This window comes from Oncorhynchus mykiss, chromosome 22 (genome assembly GCF_013265735.2).
Source record: "Oncorhynchus mykiss isolate Arlee chromosome 22, USDA_OmykA_1.1, whole genome shotgun sequence".
Classification (NCBI taxonomy): Eukaryota; Metazoa; Chordata; class Actinopteri; order Salmoniformes; family Salmonidae; genus Oncorhynchus; species Oncorhynchus mykiss.
Window position 1 is genome coordinate 35,203,192 of NC_048586.1, and position 18,941 is coordinate 35,222,132.

Sequence of the window (18,941 nt, forward strand, 5' to 3'; positions counted from 1 at the left end):
CAAAAAAAGAAAGTAAACTCACATGAGCATCACAGCGACTACTCCACCCATACTCTACCAAGACTTTCCAGCACACAGCTTTAAAGTACTAAAGTAGCCATGCTGGTCTATTGTACTTCAAACAATGTGTATGCAGGCTGTTTAGGATTCCATTAGCAAGTGTGGTAGGCTACCCATCAGCTCCATTAATTTGCACAGTTTTGGAAGGGATTACCATGACCAACGGTCAAAGGGAATTTGACTGCGGTCATGACTCGCAACTACTTTTTTTTAAACCTTTATTTAACTAGGCAAGTCAGTTAAGAACAAATTATTATTTTCAATGACGGCCTAGGGTTAACTGTTCAGGGCAGAATGCCAGATTTGTACCTTGTCAGCTCGGGGATTCGAACTTGCAACCTGTTAAGGGAATTTTTATCTATAATGACTAATTATGTATACATTTCAATCAGGATATACTAATCAGAATACTATTATGTTACTGTATATGTATGAATTTCCTTTCTTGATCCCAGTACTGAATATAATGTGTGTGACCAGGTCAAGAGTTAGAACAATGACTGTCTGTTCCTTGGTACAAATGAATCAGACTGGCTAGAATGCTTATCTACACGAGAAAACCTTGACTCGTAAATTATATTAAATTGGTAGGGAGACAGATGTGGGAAGGCTTGAGATACAGCCTTTGTATTAGAACGGAGATGACACGGGTTGGTGTTTGAACTAATGACGTCATTTTCAGTTTATAACCTGTGGTAACCTGTATCGTGGCAGTACTCTCGTGAATAAAGGCTGCTATTTGACTTTAAGACCGGGCTCTGTCTATTTCTATAAAATAAGGGTCTTACAAATTCTTATGAATTGACAGTGTTTAATTTTAATTGGGAATTAAAACAGAGGAATTCAATTCCTTCAATACAACCTTTAAGTTACTAGTCCAACTCTCTAACCACTAGGCTACCCTGTCGCCCCGAGTGTGGTGGTCATACGTTTACCGCGACAGCACTATCCAGGTTTCCCAAAAGCATCTTATTTAGGCTAAGTTTATCATTAGATCCTTCGTAGGCGCATCATTAAATCTCAGAGCTGTTTCCCAAAACCATTGTTACTAAAGTTGCACAAAACAATCGTTATTTACCAGATGCACGAACAGCAATATTTCCGTTTTGTCACCTAATCCCCATATAATACCCACCATTGCGACCTGTACGCTCTCGTTGGCTGGCCCTCGCTTCATTCTCGTCGCCAAACCCACTGGCTCCATGTCATCTACAAGACCCTGCTAGGTAAAGTCCCCCCTTATCTCAGCTCACTGGTCTCACATGACCCACCTGTAGCACGCGCTCCAGCAGGTATATCTCTCTGGTCACCCCCAAAACCAATTCTTTCTTTGGCCGCCTCTCCTTCCAGTTCTCTGCTGCCAATGACTGGAACGAACTACAAAAATCTCTGAAACTGGAAACACTTATCTCCCTCACTAGCTTTAAGCACCAGCTGTCAGAGCAGCTCACAGATTCCTGCACCTGTACATAGCCCATCTATAATTTAGCCCAAACAACTACCTCTTTCCCTACTGTATTTATTTTATTTATTTATTTTGCTCCTTTGCACCCCATTATTTTTATTTCTACTTTGCACATTCTTCCACTGCAAATCTACCATTCCAGTGTTTTACTTGCTATATTGTATTTACTTTGCCACCATGGCCTTTTTTTTTGCCTTTACCTCCCTTATCTCACCTCATTTGCTCACATCGTATATGAACTTGTTTCTACTGTATTATTGACTGTATGTTTGTTTTACTCCATGTGTACCTCTGTGTTGTTGTATGTGTGGAACTGCTTAAAAAAAACATGTCGGACTCATGTGTTGATCTAGCTAACTAGCTAGCCAGCATGTAGACACAGTGCATTGCACAGCAGATGTGTTGCTTGTATGTGCATTGGCCAGGTTTAGATTCAACATAGCTAATTGTTTCTTTGCAAGAAAATGTTTAGCTACAGTTTGTGTTGTACGAAGCTGGTTTTGATTGATGAAATAGCTAATCCAGCCAGTTTGATTGTATGAATTATAAATTAGCAAAGTTTGGTGTTGACTATGAATTTTACTTAGCTAGCTCTGTTTTATGGAAGAATTTAGCTAACTAAGATTTATTGTCGACATTGAGTTGTGGTTGGTGCACCATCTATACAGCCATAGCACAGTCTAGTTAGCTTGTAACTACTGCCTAGTTGGCTAGCTAACAGGCTATGATAGTGGCCAAGGATGTTTGCTAGCTTATTTTGGTTGTGCTCTGATTTAGTTTACACAGATGACTTCAGCCATATGAAAAACATATTGGAAAATAGCTAGCTAACTTCCTTTGCTTGTAGCTAGCTTCTCATCCGACTGGTGTTAGCTAGCTACAGCTGCTAGCAACAGAGTTGTTGGTCCCGGTTTTAGAACTCTGAGCTTTGGCTAAATAATGTTAGCATTGTCAGAAATGCTACAAAACGAAAGCACATTGTTGGTGCTTAATATACAGAAATGGGCAACTGAGAACGAGAAATTATACATTTTATCAAAAATTATTCAGTCCAAAAGGTGGCAAGTCTAATTGGCACTTTATAGACGCTGTATTCTCGTTCTTATCCTATGCCTAAATGTTGAGCTAGATCGAGGTAAGTAATTATCTTTCTTTCCTAATGCTAACAACCTTGTTAAAAATCTGGTACGTGGTTCTCAGTAACATCTCATGACAAGAGGCGGGGAGAGTGTCTTGTACCTACAATTAGGTTGATTTGCTAAGTTTTATCGACATTGGTGTCACATTGGATTAAATATGATGAAAGCAACATTTTAATTTAACACTGAGCTACAAGGAAGTCAGGAAGTCCAGTAATGCATAGTTGGTATGAAATGAAAAAACATGTTACTCACGACAGTCAGCAGGCTCATCTGATCCATCGCCACAGTCATCCACAGTGTCACACTTCCACCAGAAAGGAATACACTCGTCGGTTCCACAGCGGAACTACAGAACACACAAATTAACTAGACAGAATTCTAACTTATCCCAAAAAACTGTTGTTCAAACAAAAGGAAAACAAACACTACTATTTTCATGGGACTTAAGCTGCAGAAGCATGGCAGGAGAGAAGAGACAATGTGATAAACAAGGAGAAAGGGAATGAAAACCACATATCTGCCTTGAGGGAAAACAGAATAGAATAACAGACTATGCCAAAAGAGTTACCATATCTACAAGTGCTGAGGAGTGTGAGAAGGGATAGACACTGACCTGACTTGCAGTGCAGTTGGAAAGGCAGGTCTTGTTGTCAGCAGCAAGGTAGAAATTAGTTGGACAAGCACACTTGTGTTCCCCGCCAGGAGAAAGGAGACACAAGTGGCTACATCCTCCATTGGCCACCTGACACTGGTGCTTGGGCACTGCACAGAGAGGGGGGGGGGAGAGAAAGAGAGGGTGGGGGAGAACAAAACCGAAAGTACAGCATAATTAAATAGAACATTAGCCACATTCTTAATACCATCCCCTATATAATCGCATTCTATATAATAATATCATAAACTATATAATAGTAATAACCTATGTAACCATTCAGTATATGACCATGTATTTGGGTTGGCAGGTGGGTAAGTGAGGGGACTACTGTGTTGGGTGGGGTACTCTACCTTCAGGTTGGCGTAGTGAGTGGTAAACCTTGACAGATTTGATAGCTTGCCAGGAGTTGAGCAGCTCAATTCCTTGGGCCCCAGTAGTTTTATGTGCTCGTCGGAGTGACTTGGATTTCCCATCTGTCCAGTAGACAAAGTCCTCAAACAGTGTCAGACCCATCACCCCCTGAATGTGATCATAGGATACTGGAGAGAGACACAATACAAAACAGTAGACCCATCATTAGTTGATGAGAAAAGTGAGAGAACACCACAGACATGTAATTGAGGTGGCTTAGCAATCACACTTGTGTGATGAGTAACCTAGCCTGAGACCTTAAGACTTGCGTTAGCTCCCAATCTAATGCCTAGGCTTTGGCTCAGCTGAAATGGTATTGTGGTGTGCTGGGAGACCCAGGTAGAAACCCTGATTAATCACATATTCTTATAGTGGAAAAAGTCCAACATTATATTCTTCCTTACCTTTGTGTCTCTGTGAGCCGTCTATGTTGGCGAACAGAATGTGGTTGTCATCTGCCCAGTACAGCCTCTTGTTGGTGTAATCTATAGTGAGGGCAGTGGGGCTGTAGATCTCTTTGTCGATGATAACAGCATGCCCTCGACCATCCATACCCACACGACTGATGTGAGGAGATTCACAGCAGTCCACCCAGAATGCATACCTACACATGGAGGAATGTGGAAACGTCTTACAAGGTGTCTCTTACAAAACATCATTAGAATGCTAGGTTAACATTAGGAAAATTACAATGAAAAAACAAAATTAGTATTCAGTGCTATAAAAACCCTCAGGTGTAAAAGTAGACTGCTCACTATATCATCACATTGTACATTTACATTTGAGTAATTTAGCAGTCACTCTTATCCAGAGTCAATTTTGAATATTACATTTGCTTAACAATGTGCCAAGTAATTCCGTAAGGGAGGGGTCACCAATTGGTAATTTGACACGTAAATAACCTTTCTTCTAGATTGAGCCCTAACATAAACAGACCTCAATGCCAAGCCTCCTGTTTGCTGAAAGTCGGACAGTCCAGCTTAGTGTGTAGTCGTGCTTGAGTGTTTGTTTAAGTTGTCAGTGGGGTTAGGGTTAGAGGTCCCAATTGTCTGATACAGTACCCTGACTGTGGATCCAGGGCCAGGTCAGTAGGGTTAGGGTTAGAGGTCAATGTGTCTGATACAGTACCCTGACTGTGGATCCAGGGCCAGGTCAGTAGGGTTCCTGATACCAGTGCTGACCAGGACAGAGGGGTACAGGCCGTTAGCTTTAGACACCTCCAGGCTCTTCCTCTCGATGTCACACCAGTACAGGTTTTTCCCTATCCAATCCAGGGCCAGTGCACTGGGGACCGCAGTCCGATGGACTATCTGGTGGGAAAGAGAGAGGGAGATAAAAAAAACTAGCAGAGACAATGACAACAACAACAACCAAAACATTCATCATATGATTAATGTCCAAAACATATGAAAGATTGTTGCAAAATAAATGTTAAAAACCGTATCCTTAATGATGGTGGAATTATACATCAACTTTCACTCAATGTCTCTCAGTTTAGGCAGCTTTTGAATTAGCAAAAGTTGTTAGGAATAAACAATAATAGTGCCAGCTGGCACATGAAACTGATGCCTTGAAACACTATTCCAGACCCAACAACACCCATGCAATCTGCCATTGAGGGACATCATGCGCTTTGAGGCCTTCTCTATCCTCATTTGCAAGAGATATATAGCCTTGCCAAATCGACTAGGCTGTCCCCTAAGCAGTAATTTAGACTAAACTGGAGCTTCAAACAGTCTCCAAAATGTCACAGATTGAGGAGTGTTTTCCGTCAGGAAACTTGCTCCGGAGGAAGTAAAAAGACAGAGGGGGGAGTGGTTAATACACAACACTTTAGGTAGAGCCTGTGGTCTAGCTTCTCTTTTTGTTGCATTGATTTGAAATATTTCTTCATGTGGATTTGAGTCTTGTCAACATGTAAGGTCCCCCAAACCCTGCTGACTATAGACAATGAGCAAAGAACTATAATCACAATCCAAATAAAAGCTGTGAAGTATTTCAAACAATGGAGTCAACATAATGATGCTCTGTCTTTGATTTAGGCGGGCTGGCTACTTTCTTATACAGACCTCACTGGAGGTGCTCCCCTGGTCTCTGAGCTGTACTCAGACGAGAAATCACCTCTCCTGCTTCTGATTAACTTCAATTATGCTTTATCATCCTGTTTCATCATTAACATGCCTTATGTTTACACAGAGTAAACACCCAGAGGCGCACATACTGGAGGCTTGCTAAGGGCTGTTATTGGAGAGGCAGATTAGAACTATGATTAACAAAAAAACACTGTACTCATTATTCACTGTAATGTTCTGTCAGCGCAACAGTATAATGTTATTGTAGTTTAGGGTTAGTTAGAACATTACCTATAACCCAGGGGGCTACTTATAACATCATTGTCTAAATTACATTGTCAAGCATTGCCATAGAAAACACATTGTAATGTATGTAGAAAAACACTCATCCATTTCTGGCAGTCTAAATATGGTACATGCAAATATCCACCATTATTTTCCTCGCCGCAAAAGAGAAGAAACATATGCAGTACATTTCACTGCGATTAACTTGCCTCTACCCTGAAGTAAATAAGCACAAATCCCCTAGCTTTGCCCATTCCATGTCTTATACTTTAAAGAAGTCATATTCTAGGGCTTAAACTATGGTCTGCTTTATTCACTGTTCTCATAATTAACCTCCATGCTAAAACAACAGACCTATCTCAAATCCTTTAGCTGTGGCTGAGCCGTGGCAGGGTGCTAGTGGCAGTGAGCACTATTTTTAACACATTCGTGTACATTTCTCAACACATTTTTTGTCAATTCCTGAAATTAATGTGTTGAAAGCTGTGTTAGATTATTGACCAATTGCATTGCGGATCCAAAGTCAACACACTGGCCCTTACTCTCTGAAAAGTGACAACTGACAGCTTGGAGTGAGCCTCAGCCAGCCAGCAGCAGGTATACGAAACAAGGTAAATTCACTCTTTATCTGAATGAGGTGACCATTTGATGCTAATGCAGCACGAACACAGCAATATTTTAGCCCTGACAAATTTTAAGAAGTTAGGATAGTTAGGCAAAACCATGCACATCACTATCATATTTCCCAGCATGCACTACTGCAGGTTGATTTAAAACAAATGTTTAACTTCTGTGTTTTTGCATTTAGCAGACGTTTGTGAAATGGTTGTTCCAGTTTAAATGGGGCTTAGGTAGTCTCCACACAATTTACTCAACTCTGGCAGTCATTCTGAATGCAGATTGCGGCTGAATAAAAATTCAAACTTTTAGAGATCCTAGCACTGGCTGGATTCCAATAGGAATTTACACCTCACATTGCAAACCAGCATAATGTGACTCGCAGGTAGGCTTGCACAACTCTGGTAGCTTTAAAATATCCCAGTTGGGAACTTCCTGGGAACAGGTGGGAATAAGCAGGAAATCTGGAGTCCTTCAACCAGGATTTTAGGGAATTTTTGTTAAATTACTGGAATATTGCAACCTTACTTGCAGGCCTGAGGTGGCCTGTAAACCATGAGTTTCAGACCACTGTGTAAGGCTAAACTAGTAACATGACTGAAAATAAACAAATTCAACAAGCATGTCTCTGTCACCAACAAATACAGTACAGTCATGGGTGGTAACTCTACAATTCACTCAAAAAGGCAAGGCACATTGGGAAAGTATATTGGAGGTGTGTCTTAGTTAGTTATTTTTAACTACCCGTGAGTGGAAGTTCTGTATCAGTTTAACTGTATATGTTAAACCTCATCTGTATATGGTAAACCAGATCTGGATATTTTTTGTCTCTAACAAGGAATAAATGGCTACCACATCCAACAATAGTCTGTTCTCCTGTATCTCAGGTATACAATTGTCTGAGTAGGTTTCCCTGGACTGTGTATCTACCAGGCACTAACATGTTAGAAATATTTAAAGATGAATATTTTGCGTGTACATAATTTGTTTCATGTTAGATTTTGTATATGGAGCAATAAATAAACATTTTAAATGGCTACTTTTTTTCTAAATGTCTTCCCCAGTCATTTACATCATTTTTTACGTGGATTTAAGTGGAATACAACACTGTGTAATAAAACAACAACACTGTGATTGTTAAAAGTAAAACAGCATATGTCATCCCTAACTATATGTATGATGTGTTAAAATATAACATTTTCTAAGAGTGTGGTGGAGGCTCAAACAGGGACTGTGGGTGACTGGTTCCGAGTCAGAGCTCTAGTCAAAAGTAGTGCACTGCATAGGGAATAGGTTGCCATTTGAGACACAGCCTGGGTGTAATTTAGCTGAACGAACCTCCTGCTCTCAAAATACAATTCTAATGAGATGAGAGGACGGGGGGGGGTTGGGGTGCGTCAGGGTGTCCAGCAGGTGACCCCGTGATGTCTGTGTGTTCTGGGCTCCAATCCCATGACCCGAATGGACCTCCATGATTATACAGACCTGTTGCGTTCAGCCAGAGAGCTAATCGTTGTCTCGTTAATAGGCATTGATTACAGCGCTGCCTCACTGTTTATTGCCTCTGTAAATGATACAAGTCCATTATGATGCCTGCCTATAAAGGATGAAAGGAAACAATCATCAATTGGGAGCAATTACATTTTCAATCTCTATATCCATTGAAGGATGCATCCAAAATGGCACCCTATTCCGTTTATAGTGCACTACTTTTGACCAGGACCTGGTTCACCAAAATAATCTTAATGCTAAGTTCATCATTAGATACTTTTGGAAAATGGGTTCCTGAGCACTTTATAAGGTATTTGGCACACCGCTGAAGAGTCAACCAAGTTGATTCACACTGCAGTGCGTACTTCATTCAGTATGATCCTCATCTACATAAGAGAAGCCAGCAGGGCAGGAGAGGATGGTGAGAGGGAAATGGAGCATGGGGAGCAAGCTCTAAATGGTACTGTAGGTAGCATATTATCATTATTTACCCTGGCAAGTCAGTTAAGGACAAATTCTTATTCACAATGACGGCCTAGGAACAGTGAGTTAACTGCCTTGTTCAGGGGCAAAATGACAGTTTTTTACCTTGTCAGCTCAGGGATTCGATCTAGCAACCTTTCGGTTACTGGCCCAATGCTCCAACTATGTTTGCCGCCCCATATCACAGGGGCATCCAGGGACATCTGTATCCCAAGTCAACTAATGAGCTAAATATTATTGTATTTATGCAAGAAATTACATAACCAATCAGAAGTGCACTTAGGTCCCACCTTTGATTGACAGCTCAATCATTTCCAATCTTGAGTAAACCCTGTAGAGGAAGCAACATTTTATGACAGACTTTCTATTGTTCGTGATTGTCAGGAATCTGCATTAAAAGCTAGAAATAACTAGTCAAATCTTGAAATATATTAAGAGAAACACTGATAATCAATGGTCAGTTCATCACACTCGTACTGAGACGAGGTTGAATGTGCTTTTGGAACATTTACTTGGTCAGGTTTTCGTTGCAGTTGATTCATTGGATGGTGAGCCTACCCAAAGAGAGCGACGTAGAAAGACATTTAAACTCTTCAAGAGGACCTTTGAGTTAACTTTCCCCACTGCCCTACAATGTTTGATGGGACTGATCACTCCATATGTGTGGTAGGACTGTTGTGAACATTGATTTGAAAGTTATTTTGTTTTCTATATTGAATTGATCTGGATATTTACTGGTGATACTTGATATTACTATCGAAGGTGCACCCAATTTTACCAGAGGTATTCAATCAATCAATCAAATGTATTTATAAAACAATTTTTACATCAGCAGATGTCACAAAGTGCTATACAGAAACCCAGCCTAAAACCCCAAACAGAAAGCAATGCAGATGTAAAAGCACGGTGGCTAGGAAGAACTCCCTAGAAAGGCCAAAACCTAGGAAGAAACCTAGAGAGGAACCAGGCTCTTAGGGGTGGCCAGTCCCCTTCTGGGTATGCCGGTTGGCGATTATAACAGTTCTCAAATGATAATCACAGTGGTTGTAGAGGGTGCAACAGGTCAGTACATTGAAATACTGTAGAACCATATACTTTAACCCAAGTTATTGAAATTGAACTAGGCCTATAATATTATTTTGTTAACATTGTTTATTGTGTGAATCACACTGTGAAACATTGTTTCAAATGTTATTATTTTTGAGAACTAAAATCTATTTTCCTAAAAATAAACAAGCAGGCATTTAGTACATATATTTAAACTTTACATCCTGGTCTCTGGTCTGGTCTTTCATATGATAATCTTATAACTGCACTTCCCGAACACAGGAAAAGTTGTGTTGTTAAGAGTGTTTGATGCTAAGTGCATGCTACATATAAATGACTTCCCTCTAGCAGCAGTACCTTAAGGTCACTCCCATTGAGTCTCATTCTGTTGATCTTCCGTCCGCTGGGTCTGGAAGAGTCTATCCAGTAGATGAACTCTTTCCTGTAGTCAAAGTCTATGTGAATGATGTTGTTCAGGCCCTGGATATAAGATAGACATTATTAGATTTGTTTATATTTATTGTCCTAGAAGAGGAAAATATTACCCCAGTTCAAACATTACATACACAAACCACATAGAAAAACAGCAGGAAACAAACAACGGTAATCAGTCAGACATTAATAGTGAGTGCCCCAATGACCCAAACCTACATATAAAGGTGGAAGCTACCGTGTAAATGGTGACAAATGCTACATGAAACACTCCTTTCACTAGTTAAATTACTTTTCGAATTGCAATTGAGTGCAATTTAGAAAATAAGCAACATTCAAAAGCAGAATTTAAAAAAATAAATGTTGTGATTAATTGGTACATCATGGTAACCTTTCATTCATTGCTTCAGTAATGTAAATGTCCTCTAAGAGAGCATTTACAAGTGAGGGCATATTCTTCAGTGAGACTCTGAAACTGGGTGTTTCACAGATGCAAGTAATACACACATAATGACCTGTAAACACACTTAGGCCTAGTTAATGTGTCCACCTGTGAAATGCAGTAACAATATTGATTTTGGATGATTTCCCCCGTGAGTTGCAGTGACTGCCTCCAGCTATATTCTTAAACCCAGTGAAAACTGAAGCCCGACCAAGAGGAGCCTTAGCTATCAAAGAAATAAGAGCGAGGTACATCTCTTGCTGTCATGCTAAGAAGACCCCCCTGCCAGTCAGACAGGAACGTCTCCCTAAACAATCGCACCTCCCCTACTGGGCTGCACAGCGGGTGCCAGGATAAGGTGTCAGAGAATCTTGACAGGCTGTACCAGACATCTTCATCAGATCATCAACACCCTCAAAGACTGCCTGCGCCAAAGAGTCCTCAGGGACCTCTCCGTGGGAGCAGAGAGGTCTCTTTCTTCTCTCTCAGAGCAGCACAGCTCTTAAGTGCAACCAGCAGCTCTCTGGTAGGAAGAACTGCACACAGACAGACTCAATCATTTACATGGTATATTACAAAAGAAGGAAAGACTGAGGTCTAAAGTAGGCCTTTGTATGTAGGCCTATCATCAGGTCTAATAATGCCTATTGTAGGCCTAACTATATGATAACGGGGGAGATGGTAAGCCTCAAATATATTTGTAGTTTGATAAGGCGAGATACATTCCATGTGATGTTAATGTTTAATATTTTACACTGATTAGGTAATCTCAGATTTACATAAAATCATTAGTGGTATGATCTACATTGAACATGTGATGGTGTGATACATTGACACGAGGTCAGTGGAGTGTTAGCCAGACAGCAATGCAGCGGGGCCACTTAGTAGAGACAGCTGTAATATGCATATATTATGCAGATCCCCCACTTTAGCTACCATTAAAGCTAGCATGGTGATTAAAGTGAATTATTGCTGCTGAGGCCAGCCAGGCCACTCAACAGAACAGTCAGGAGAGGAGGAGATGGTTCTCAATAGGCCCCTATAGAATTCCCCCAGCTTAAACTCCATTCTCAGAGTGTGTGATTCACATAATGAACATGTGATAACATGGCAGTAGTGATGAGACCTAACAGTGATTGAAATAGGCTCTCCAGAGGGATCTGGGTAAGACTATTTCCCTCTGCCAATCAACATGGGCAGGTCAACTCCCCCACAGGGAGGACGGGTGAATAATCACATTGAAATTGGAAGGTTGACAAGCTGGAGAATGACAGAGGGATGTAATGTGTTGCCTGAAGGTAGATGGATAGACAGGATATATAATATAGAGCTCTCTCTGTAAGAAGTAAGCCGCTGTGGCTTTTCTGACAACTTCACAACTCTCATCTCAACTTCATGACAAGGTCAGGCAAGGCTACCTAGGCCTCGTATAGCTAAAAATGATTCTGATGTGAAGTATCTTTCCAAATAGCTATACCTGTATCTAAGTAACCTGGAGCACTTACAAAATAATATATAAAGATAGCAAATGACGAATACAAACAAGAACTGTACATGTATCAATTAGCTTAGACAATGATATACGAAAAGTTGTCAGTACTCGGTCCAAAGAAGACACTAAATGTAACTGAGCTACATGAGGGTGTTTTGCTAAGGGTCGGAGTGTGGGCCCATTGTTATTACAGACATGTCACTATACAGATCTTAAGTTTTGCACCATTTAAAGGTTTCACAGTGCTGGCTGTTTCATTTCATGACCCTGTGTGACTCATTAGAGATGATTCACTCTCTCTCTCCTTCAAAGGGGCTTTATTGGCATGGGAAACATGTTTACATTGCCAAAGCAAGTGAAATAAACAATAAACAATGTGAAAAGAAACAAAAAAAAATGAAATTAATAGTGAAGATAAAGATAGACATATTGGTCCCGCTTTAAGTGACGTGGAGCTAGCTTATAAAGCCTTCATAAACACTTCATAAATGTGTCACAAATCATTTATAACCATATGTAATCCTCTATAAAGGGGTCATAATATGGCATAACTCTTTGACATAACCACCGGGACCACCCATACGTAAAAATGTATGCATGCATGACTAAGTAGTTTTGGATAAAAGTGTTTGCTTCTGCTAAATTGTGCATATTATATTACTCTAAAACATTTCTAGGATGGCACAACCTCTTCAGTTTTCTCGGTTTTCTTTTTCCAGGTTTCGGATTTCCTAATTTTTTTCCTGTTTTTCACCAATTTTGTCATACTTTTTTAATTTAAAAAAAAGAAAGGATTTTCTGTGTTCCCAACAATGCTTAAACCACATCAGGGAACGACTTTTGAGGTCTGGAAAAAATCTAAGAAAATTAGATTTTTGAGTGTAGTTTCCCTTTAATTCAGTGCACATGCCCTGCACTGTTCTTGTTTCTGTAGCACAATAGGCGCACATGTGATGAGTTCGCAAATCAAATGCCGACTTGTGGTGCCACTGGACAGAGAAAAACTATTACATTAACCTCTACGGGATCAGTGTCCCAAAGTGTCCCATTGAGATAATGTAGGCTAATGTGATTAGCATGAGGTTGTAAGTTACAAAATAAATTCCCAAGACATAGACATATCTGTTATGGGCAGAAAGATTACATTCTTGTTAATCTAACTGCACTGTCCAATTTACAGTAGCTATTACAGTGAAAGAATACCATACTATTGTTGAGGAGAGTGCACAATTATGAACTTGAAAATGTATTAATAAACAAATTAGGCACGTTTGGGCAGTCTCGATACAACATTTTGGACAGATATGCAATGGTTCATTGGATCAGTCTAAAACTTTGCACATACACTGTTGCCATCTAGTGGCCAATATCTAAATTGTGCCTGGGCTGGAATTATGCATTATGGCCTTTTTTCTTGCAATTCAAAGATGGTACAAAAAATAAAAAATGTCAATGTATTGTCTTTTACCAGATCTAATGTGTTATATTCTCCTACATTAATTTCACATTTCCACAAACTTCAAAGTGTTTCATTTAAAATAGTATCAAGAATATGCATATCCTTGCTTCAGGTCCTGAGCTACAGGCATTTTAGGTCGAAAATGGAAAAAAAGGGTTGGATCCTTTTAAAAGGCTTTTATTTATTGTAATTCAAATTAGTTTTAGTAGTTAAGTGTTGAGTTATATTATATATAGCTACCTCAATCATTATTTCAAATAATTTCGGTGACTTATATTGTTTATATCCTTGCTTCAGGGCCTGAGCTACAGGCAGTTAGATGATTTGGGTATGTCATTTTAGGTGAAAATTGAAAAAAAGGGGGATATCCCTAAGAAGTTTAAAGTAAGTGCAGACACATGCGATATAGAGTATTTATGGATTTGCTATGAATGATCGAAGTCATCTCACTTCAAACAAAGTATTACAGGACACTACATAAATTGTCAATAAATATGTTATTAATGTACTGCTGATTTTTCAAGGTGCTCATGATCCACAGGTTACTGTAGGGTGTGAAGGGCATTTCAATTTGATGAAAGGTATTTGAATTTGATGGACCTGCAAAGCTTGTGTTTGTGTGTGTCAGAGCCAAGATGATTTGGAGTAGTCGAACCTGAGACTACCGCACCAGGTAATCATTCCTCTTCTGTTCCCATTCCCTCATTATAACGTCGTGTGCGAGGAATGTGACTTAGTTCCATAAGAAAGCCACTTTCAATACGGTAAGTGTTTCTTGGTATAATGTCGTCCCCAACCATTCAAAGTTGGCCTTACTGGAAGTGACCATTGAATTCTATGGGAGTGACCTTACTGAGTAAAGTATTTGTCATCATTCCCCCTGGTCGACACTAGTTAACACAGCCACAAAATCATAATTATGACTAAACCCTACCCATTTCCACAATATCTCTTCTTCAAATTAGATTTGAAACCTAAACCTAGATAATGAAGGGTGGGTGGAAGTGTCTGGGAACGAGATTAGGTGTAATGTGACAAACGTGAATTCAATTCAGAGCATGTGCCATCCTTCAGCACAACATGTCATTCTTTATAAAGCACAGACCTTCATCTGGAGCGAGTGGACTACAGGGGAGTGCAACATTTGACCTCTGGGTCTAGGGCTCCCTTGTGTGTCTGCTTGCTCCTCAGGTTGTCCTTCCTCGCCTCTGTAGATCCAACACAAATCCAGATCCCATTGGCCAGTCCCAGCATCAGACCACCAGACGAGGCGCGGAGGAGGGACCAAAGAATTCACCGTCACCCGGAGCGAACAGGCCACTGGGAAGCACCACCTTTGATCTCTGGGTCTAGGGCTCCCTTGTGTCTACTTGCTCCACAGGTTGTCCTTCCTCCCCGTTACAGATCCAGATCCAGATCCCGACCCAGCACCTGCCCCACTTCCCGATTCGTGTTTTTCCCCCCGTTCTGCAGCACTAGACCAGCACCAACCCTTGGCCTCCAGTCCCGGGTCCAGCGTGACTTCCAGTCCCGGCCCCAACCCCAACCCTGGACACAGCACCGATCAACCACAACTGCCAAATCCTTTGAGCAACTGCCAGCACAGACCCACCCCTTCCCCTCCACCAACACAAAGACACAGACATATTGTGGCATGACTGACTGGACTGACAGCATTTTCTGATTATTTTTTGATTCATTGATTGCTTTGTTTTTTTGATTGGATGACCATTAGTTTATTTTACCTAATTTGAATGGATTTCTATGGATTTGAATTTTAACTTGTTGAACATTTTAAACTGTAGTGAATTTTGGAATAACCAAATAAAATGACATTTATTAAGCACATGTTTAAATCATATTCAACATAGTGGATTATGTCACATTTGACATTTTTGATTATGTCACACAGTTATGCCACATGTATGAACCCTTTACAAAGCATCACGTGGTTATTATGTCATTAAAAAAACATTTAACCTTCATTTAACTAGGCAAGTCAGTTCAGAACAAATTCTTATTTACAATGACGGCCTATATAGATGCTTTGTAACACATTCATGTCATGCTTATGAAGGCATTATGAAGCCTTTATAAGCTGAATGTCATTTAAAGCAGGACTGATATTTCTAACGTTATATTATCAGCTGTGTGCAGTGTTTTGACCTTTTACTGTAGCGGGAAATAAAAGGGTCACAGAGTGTTTCTTGGTAGTCTGAAACGTATCTACTTTTACACAAAAGGATACACCTCACACACAAGGTTATGTGCTTAGAAAAAAGAAAGAACCTGCACCATATCATATGTAAAGATAAAGTTGAAATGTATAACAGTTTGAATCCCAATATTACATTTAAAAAAAAAATGTTTATTAATTATGAAAAATATCATCAGTAAAGAGAAAAGAGAGTAAAAGAGGTATTTTTGTCCTAAAGGGGCCACTATAGGGCGATTTGGTCATCTGACTGCATGAAAGATCTACGATGAATCCACTAATTATATGTCACTCTGGATAAGACCGTCTGCTAAATGTGTACAATTGTAACATTTAAAATATCAACAAAATGGCAGAGTAGTTGCAAGGTAATCTGACTGACAGTGACAAATATATGCAAACCGGCTATGGTTAAAGATCTAATTGTATTCACTTGATTTTCTGGTTTCTGTCATTTTACCCTGAGTTGTTCTTATTTTGCCAAAACAGAGTGACAGACATACTAGGGATTCCTATGCATATTTTGGCATCAGTTTAAAACAAATACTACCACTTGTGTAGATAAATGGTTTCCTCTTACCTGTTTCAAAATGGTGTAATTTGATCCATCCACACTTAGTTTCCGGATTTCATGATGATCTGCCAGTACGAGAAAAGGTTCCTCCACTGAAAGGAAGAGAACCATAAACATCCTTTAGAATAAGGTAAATGCCTCCAGTGTGGCGCAGTGGTCTAAGGCTGTGCCACTAGAAATTCTGGGTTCGAATACAGGCTTTGTTGCAGCCGGCCACTACTGGGAGACCCATGGGGCAGCACACAATTGGCCCAACGTCGACCGGATTAGGGGAGGGTCCCATCGCGCACTAGCGACTCCTGTGGCGGGTTAAGTGGGCTTTGTGTCAAGAAGCAGTGCGGCTTGGTTGGGTTGTGTTTTGGAGCTCTCAACCTTCGCCTCTCCCGAGTCTGTACGGGAGTTGCAGCGATGAGAAATGACTAACTACCAATTGGATACCATGAAATTTGGGAGAAAAAGGTAAACATTTCTTTAATTGGAACCATTCCATCAGTCTCAAAACACATTTCATGCAATTCTACGTCAGAAGACATGAGCTTACATTACAGGCTACTAATTATAATTGCCAGTGTCATATTGACTCACCTAAAGATAGGTTACTACTCCCGGTGATTGATGGCTGATGCGCTCATCGTGGCAATAGCTTATCTCAAGATGAGCTAACGTTACTTTGTAAAACAGTGCTGCTGTTCTCTAAAAATTGGGTCGTTGAGAAACATTTGTTCTATTGGTTCTACGGACAGATTAGTCTTCTCTTTTCAGTAGTAGACATTTGCCTTCCAAACTGTACGTTTTTCGTGCAATTGTATTTAGAAATGTGCAAAAGGCAAACAGACAGCCGCAACCAACTCTAGAAATATAATCATTTGGAAAACACTGCCATTCAAAATGCCACTCTCATTTAGCGATTACCTACACCCAGTGCTCACATGTGAAAATACACAGCTCATTTCTTCACTTAGAAATCAGAGCTTGAGCACTATAAATAGGCTTCAGGTTGGCTTTCTTGGTTTGGACAACAATGGAGGCCAATTTTGGAGAGAGAGTTAGAGGAAGAGGAGTGAGAGTAAGAGGGGGACGAGGACAAGGAGGAGGTCAAGGACAAGGAAGAGGACGAAGACAAGGAAGGATGAAGGAGAACAATCACAGATGACATCCGGGCCACTTTGGTTGACCATGTGGTCAACCATGGTTTGAGTTTCAGGGAGGCTGGGTAGAGGATCCAGCCTAACTTGAGCCCACTACACTGCAGCAAGTGTCATTTGGACATTTCAAAATGAGAACAGGTAAGTAAACCTACCATGCTACTGTACATACAACACTGTAGCACTTACAGCACTGCCATATCATTTTATTTCATACTGAAAGAAATCCTGCACCCTAACCATTCACATCATGTTTTTGCAGAATTGCTAGATGACCATTCAATGGAGGAAGAAACGGTCTGTTCACAGCAGAGCAGGAACAACACATAGTGAATATGGTCATTTCAAACAAGAGCATACGTTTACGACAATTGCAACACCACATCATCACTGAAAAGACAACATTCGGTAACATAAATAGGGTGAGTTTATCTGCACTCGGCCGTCTCCTGAAACGGCATCAGATTTGTAGGAAGCAGCTCTACAGAGTACCATTTGAACTAAATTCTGACAGAGTGAAACAACTGCACTATGAATACATACAAGTAAGTTATATTAACCTGTAATTGGTACTGTATTTCAGTGTATTGTGCTGCATATTGACTGCTCTGTCTATTCATACTGTCATACAATAATGTTTAGTCTTGTCAGAGAGTTATGGAACTAGATGCTGCTGCAGAGCATCATGATTTTGTCTACTTTGATGAGGTCGGCTTTAACCTACCCGAAACAAGACGTAGGGGAAGAAACCCCATAGGACACCGCACCATCGTGAGTGTCCCTGGACAGCGTGGTAGCAACATCAATGTGTGCAGCCATTAGTCAGAAGGGTATCCTTCATCATCATGCCACTCTTGGTCCTCACAATACTGCCCACATTATCACCTTCCTTGACACCCTGCATAATATCCTCATTCCCAATGACCAGAAGAATGGGCCAGAATGGGCCAGAATGGGCCAGAGCAGTCCGGGTTTGTTGTCATCTGGGACAACGTAAGTTTCCACTGGGCTGCTCTGGTCCACAACTGGTTAATTGACCATCCGCAAGTTTTGATGCTCAACCTGCCATCATATTCTCCTTTTCTAAACCCAATAGAAGAGTTATTTTCGTGGTGACATTGGAAGGTATACGATCGCCAACCCCACCAACGCATACCCCTTCTCCAGGCAATGGAGGAGGCCTGTGGTGACATAGACTAGGGGGCATGCCAGGGCTACGTCCATTGCTGTTTAGCCAGAGAGAACATCGCTTGTGATGTTGATGAGGTGCTGTAGCCAGCTCAAAATAGGAGACAAATGCACCCTAATTGTTTTTTTCTTTACAGTAACAAGTCTATTTGTTTATCTTCTACTGTACTTGTTTTGTCTCTTACTGTTCATCCCAAAATCTGGATGAAAATACACTGTTTTGAGAAAGAAATACATTTATTTTTTTCCTCCTGTGCATTTCTGT

The 18,941-nt window shown here is 40.5% G+C and overlaps 1 pseudogene; it reads right to left on the reverse strand.

Moving 5' to 3' along the window:
- LOC110502094 overlaps positions 1-18,941 on the reverse strand; it is a 332,876-nt pseudogene that overhangs the window by 64,862 nt on the left and 249,073 nt on the right.